The sequence below is a fragment of the Zingiber officinale genome, chromosome 2A (assembly GCF_018446385.1).
Source record: "Zingiber officinale cultivar Zhangliang chromosome 2A, Zo_v1.1, whole genome shotgun sequence".
NCBI classification, from domain to species: Eukaryota; Viridiplantae; Streptophyta; class Magnoliopsida; order Zingiberales; family Zingiberaceae; genus Zingiber; species Zingiber officinale.
The window spans coordinates 160,873,158-160,879,882 of record NC_055988.1 but is presented as its reverse complement, the minus strand read 5'-3'; positions in this window follow the sequence as shown (position 1 = coordinate 160,879,882).

Genomic DNA, 6,725 nt, shown 5'->3' with positions numbered 1-6,725 from the left:
GTCGGATATCAGATCCTCCATCGAATTTGGATGAAATTATCATCCCTACCTCGGATGAGGAAAGAACCCTGGGATGCTTGGGGAGGAAGTGAACCAGTGAATCCTTAGTCCTTCCCATTATTGAACCGGATTTCGTTTGCTCCCCAAGTTGAACCGGATTTGTCTCAATTGAACTGGATTTTCAATGTTTGATGAACCAACTCATCCAAACTTGACTCGATCTCCAATTTGGACCGAATTGAGGGCTTCAACCGTCGATGACTTGAGTGGATGAATTGACTTCTCTTGTTGAACCAAATCTCTCCAATTAAAGCAAGCTTCATAGATGCGAACCCAATCTCAATCCATTTGGATCAATTAGAAGATATTTACATTAAAATTCTAAACAAGTCAATGCTCATAAAACATGATGATAAGTAATGTAAATAAATCGAAAAATAAATCAAAACAATATGTTATATTATTGGTTATCACACATTTTGTCATCAACTTTGCTTTTTAATTGTCTGAGAACCTAGATGAGGAAACACAAAGTATAATAAAAAAAAAAAATGAATACAAGTTTGTGATATCTTGTATAATCAACAAAAATGCAAATATGTTAGAGGATCCTTTCAACAATTCTGTAACTAAGGGGGCGTTTGATTTGTATTTTCTATATTGTTTTCTTTTTAATTTTTTAAGAAAATGAAAAATACGTTTGGTTTATATTTTCCATGTTCATTTTTAAGAAAAAGAGAGAGCATTTTTTAAGAAAATGAAAAACACAGAAAGTCATTTTCTGAAAAATGAGAAAATATTATTTTATGAAAAATGAAATGAAAATATAAACAAATCAAACACACCTTAAATTTTCTTTGTCAATTGAGAAATCAGGATCTTAAGAAATAATTATTATTAAAGAATATTTATTTATTTCTAAATATTTTATATGTTATTAGGAAATATTTATTTATTTCCTAATTTTTATGTTATTAGAAAATATTTATTATTAGAAAATATTTATTTATTTTCTAGTATTTTATGTATTTTTTTTATTTTATATGTTTTCCTATTTTACACTGTATTTATATACCACGTATTATCATTAATAAAATATGTGAATTCTATTATCATCATATCATGGTATCAAAGCGCTAAGTTTAACAACAATTTTTTTTTTCTTTTTTCCATAATACCCACCGACCTCTTTCTACAATGGATGTTGTCGACAACATCTCTCGCCGGCTATCTCTCACAAATGCTCTTGATTCACCTTCCGACCTTGTGGTTTTAATGTTAATACTTAGGCATCGTTGAAACTCACCACCTCCAATTACTCTATTTGACGTTTGCAGTTTATATCTCTTCTATTCAGATATAACTTACTAGGATTTGTTGATGGTGTAGGATCGAAAAGAATTTAGATATCTCCACAATTGCATGATATTGTCCACTTTGGGCCTAAGCTCTCATGGTTTTGCTCTTGGGCTCTCCCCAAAAGGCCTCATGCCAATGGAGATATCTTTTCTCTTATAAACCCATGATCTTTCCCATGTGTTTCCAATATGGGACTATGTTTGCAACCTTGCAACCCCAACAACCCCCCCCCTCAAACAAAGGACCATAGGCTTCCCACGTCCGATCCTCGACCCACCAGGTCTTCCTGCCCCTCGGTCCACCCGACCTACTAGGACTTCCTTGCCTAGTCGCAAATAGGACTTCCTGCCTGGTGTCTGGTCCTCTTGATCCGAACATAGGAGCCCCCACTTTCTTTGTTCGAGGTCAATATTGTACCCACATGGCTCAATCAGACCATAGCTCTTGTGCACAGTCGGTGGTTAAACATTCTGGCAGTCCGGGCTCTGATACCAATTGATGGATCGAAAGCGCAAGAGGGGGGGTGAATAGCGCTCGTGGCTAATTCGTTTGATTCGTAAAACACTCGAGTAATTAAAACGCAGCGGAAAATAAGAAAGCAAGCACACAGAGACAGGAGGATTTACTTCGTTCGGAGCCTTGATCGACTCCTACTCGAAGGCCCGCGATCCTTGATCGTTTTCCGTGGGCAACAACTATAAGCTCGTAAAAACTATTACAAACTAATTACAATTCAAAGCAGTAAAAAGATTATACCGATAACAAAGGACTAAATCTGAAGCTCCGGGTTGTCGGGGTATCGTTGCAGCATTTCGGGATCGTCTTGTAGGCAGCTCTTCACAAAAGAAAGCTTAGAATATCTTCTACTTTCAGCTGCTCCCTCGACCCTCTTTTTATATGACCTTCCGGGCGCCTGGAGTGTGACGTGGGCAACCAACCAGGATGCTCCACGTGGCGAAGTCGCGGCAGGGGATAAAGTTTGGTCCCGGGCGCCCGGACCTCCGGGCGCCCGGACCTCCGGGCGCCCGGATCCATCCCGGGCGCCGGGACCACCTTTTTCCAGCAGGTTCCTCTCCTGCAAAACAAGGTTAGTCCGAGCAAATACCCTGCAAGACAGTGTTAGAATCTGATAAAACATAGTAAAGAAGAACTGACAGTCTTCGGACTGTCCGAGTCTGACTTCGGATTCCCAACCGGAAACCCTAGGTCGACCCGACGCCTACTGTTCCCTCTACGGGGAACGCGTCCTCACCTACTCCCCTCAGGAGAGATTACCTGATGCCAGTCCGGTCCTCCAAACCGACTGACTTTCCGCCTAGGGTTACCACCCCCTAGGGTTTTTCTCCACCTAGGGTTACCACCCCCTAGGGTTTTTCTCCACCTAGGGTTACCGCCCCCTAGGACCTAAGGTTACCGCCCCTTAGGGTTTTCCTCCACCTAGGGTTACCGCCCCCTAGGACCTAAGGTTACCGCCCCTTAGGGTTTTCCTCCACTTAGGGTTACCGCCCCCTAGGACCTAAGGTTACCACCCCTTAGGGTTTTTCACCTACCTAACCGCAGCTAGGACTTTCCTGAAACACTTATTCAAACGTATTAGATCACACACTAACTTAACTTTGAATCCTTTGCCATTATCAAAACTAAGGTTCGATCGTCGGATGCTTCCCGCACCAACAATCTCCCCCTTTTTGATAATGGCAATCGAAATTCAATGTTAAGTAAAAAATATGCAGTTATGTATAAGCACAAGAAACACGATAAGCGTGATAGCAAGATAAGCATAAACATAGCTCCCCCTTAATATAAGTTATTCTCTTTGAATTTTTTACTAATAGTCATAGCTCCCCCTTAATACAAGCTCCCTTTAAAATATTTTCTTTGAATTTTTCTTTGAATTTCTCTACTCTCCCCCTTTGCCATATATCAAAAATGAGCTAGTTTTGAAAAACTTAACTTTTCAAGACAGAATTTAGCAGAAAACATTTTAACTTAGGCAAGGAGCAAGTGAAAGGAAACACCTTAGAATTGATTTTGCTTAAAGAGATATAGCAAAAAGGAGCTCTTTTTAACTTAGTGTATTTTGAGGAGTTTCCAAAAATTTTCACAGATAAATTTTCAAGACACAATTTTCAACTTCAGAAATTTTCTGGAAAAATATTCAGGTTTAAAGAAAATTTCCAAGGAAAATTTTCAACTTAAAGAAGTTAATTGCAGCTTAACAAAATTTTTCAAACTTTAAAGAATTTTCTAACTTAAAAAAAAAATTTTAACATAACGAATTTTCGACAAAGTTTCAGCTTAAATAATTTTCTAACAACATTCCAAAAATAATTTTCAAAATAGAGGACACTTGAAAGTTTTAAATTTGGAGAAGTTTTTGAAAAGTTGTTTAAGGCATGTTTTTGAAATGAATTTCAAGAATACTTAAGGCAAAGGAGAAGCGATAACCTTAATGTTTAATAGCTTGCCATTTTGTTTTAGTAAGGTATCAGAGCCCTAAAGACCAAGCATGAGTTAAGATTTGTTTTGATCAGGTATCAGATCCCTTAAGTACAAGCATGCTTAATCTTAATATTTCCATTTCCTTTAGTTTGAGAGATACTTTTAGCTAAGATAAGGTTATTTTTGTCATTAACAAGTAACTAAGCAAATGTTTGTGATACCACAACACTTTAATTTCTTAGTTTTTAAAGAGGGAGTTTACCAAAAAAAATTTGATCAAGACTCAGTTTAGCTAAGATTTTTAAATTCAAAATACTTTTATCAAAGACTTAGCTAAATTTATGAAGATAATAGTTTTGTTAAGTATTTAACCTTAAAAAGACTTAGTTTTTAAAAAAATTGTTTTGATGAAATTTTGAGAATGCTTTGAAAAATACTTAGCATTTGAAAACAATTGCTTTGAGAGACACTTAGCTAATTTTTTTTTTTTAACTTTAAAAAAAATACTTAGCTAAATTTGAAAATACTTAGCTATATATTCAGCTTAAAACTGATTGCCTTGAGAAAACTTCTTGCCAAACAGCTAAGTTTAGAGTATATTCTAACTAAGCTTAGTTAAAGAAGACTTGATTAAGTATTTAGCTTAAAGAGGTTTTACATAAAGGCTTAGCTTTGAAAACATTCTAGAAGAGTTATAATTTAAAAGCTAGGTCATAAATAATTTCAATTTTAAAGTTAAGTTAAGAATAACCTGAATTTTTGAAGATAAGTAAAAAATAGTTTTTAATTTTGAGGTCAAGTTAAAATTTTATTTTAACGAAAAACTAATTTTAAAACCAATTTAAAATCACTTCCCCATAATTAATGCCTTAATAAATTCTTTGAGTTCGGGAGTCCAAGAATTAGAGGAAAATTTTTTTTCTATCTTTCCATCTCACTCATTCTAGATAAACAAGCATGTTTAGCATATGAGTGAGCGTGAGATGGAGTTAACATTTGCAATCATAATTTTGAGAATTAAAGATTTTTAAACCCTTTTAAATTAATTGAATAACATTCTGAAATTAATTGAATAATATTTTTAAAGGACTTTTAAAAGAATTTTAAAATTAAGTTTTGAAGTAATTTTGAAATTAATTTGAATTTGAATTAATTATCAGTTTGTTTTTAATTACTTAGTCATCTCACCCAATCTGAATTTTCAATCAAGGAATCCTATAATTTTTGTGAGATGAATTGAGGTTCAATTTAAGGGTCTGGTTTAACTTTGTGTTAGATTCAGGTTTAGCTTTGGGTTCAACAAGTAAGCATTCTTTGGATAAACTTCTGGGCTATGGTGAGTCACAAGGAACTCATTAAAGTAACCATGCCTTCGAGGTTTTCCAAATAGTCCTACCCATTGAACTTAATACTAAACCTTGGTCTAACTAGTTAGGATCCATTTAAGGGTAGCTTCGGTCAGTTCCACTTGGCCAAATGCACCAGGTCGAAGCCATATCTTCCTAGACATGCGATGCCCAAGCTTTCCTAACTTACTATCATCCAAAAATTTCACCAGTACTGTGTTTCAAGTTAAATCTAACCCTTTTAATCTATCCTTACTTACCCTGTCGGGTAATCTACTCTTGTTTGCCCATTTCGGGTAGATTAAGTTCTGTTACCCAGTCGGGTAAATAGATTTCAGAGTTGCCAGCTGTTCTGGACCCTCCTTCTATTTTGATTTTTGGATTTTTGAATTAATTTTGAATTTTTGAAATTGAATTTTAATAATTGATTTCGAATGTTGAATTTTGAATGATTAATTTTGAATTTTGAATTTTGAATTTTAAATTTTGAATTTTAATAATTAATTTCGAATTTGAATTTTGAATAATTAATAATTAATTTCGAATTTGAATTTTGAATTTTAATAATTAATTTCGAATTTGAATTTTGAATTTTAATAGTTAATTTCGAATTTGAATTTTGAATAATTAATAATTAATTTCGAATTTGAATTTTGAATTTTAATAGTTAATTTCGAATTTGAATTTTGAATAATTAATAATTAATTTCGAATTTGAATTTTGAATTTTGAATTTTAATAGTTAATTTCGAATTTGAATTTTGAATTTTAATAATTAATTTCGAATTTGAATTTTGAATTTTAATAGTTAATTTCGAATTTGAATTTTGAATAATTAATAATTAATTTCAAATTTAAATTTTGAATAATTAATAATTAATTTTGAATTTGAATTGTTTTAGCTCCCCCTGGATCATAACCTCGATAAGGTCTATTGAGGTAATGTATTTGATCCTTCGGGATCCAATATTGACCAAGTCCAACTTGATTAATCAATTTGGACTTGGGAACCCATGCTTGAATCATGTTTCTATTATTTCTATTAACTAGAGACAGATATAATTTATATTTTGTTTTGGTCTTAAATCCAAGTCCGGATTTGTTGTAAATGGCTCGTTGTTTTCCAAGAATTAGATCCAAATTCTTGGAACCCAAGGTGAACCGTTCCAACGTGTCTTTGAGTTCTTTAATTTGAGTTTTCAAATTAGAATTTTCTTCCTCAAGTTGTTGGACTTGAGTCGAATTTCCAATTTGAACTGGCTCAGTTAAAGTACTCAAGTCAGTCGCTTCCTTAAGGGATGTTACCTCCTTTTGGAGCGACTTAACCCGGACGTTGGATTTAGCCAACTTTTTTACTAAGTAAGGTAATAATTCATGCAAGTTATCTAATTGAAATTCTGCGAGTAGTGAACTTACAGTGGGTTTTGGTCCTTCGGAAACGAATGCGGATTCGTGGCTTCGATCAGACTCAGTCTCGGATTCGCTCTCGGTTTCTGACTCATACTCGGACTCAGTTTCCGCCACGGTTGCTTGTACTGGTAGAGCGAGGAAGCTCGTCGGTTCTTCTTCGTCGGACCCG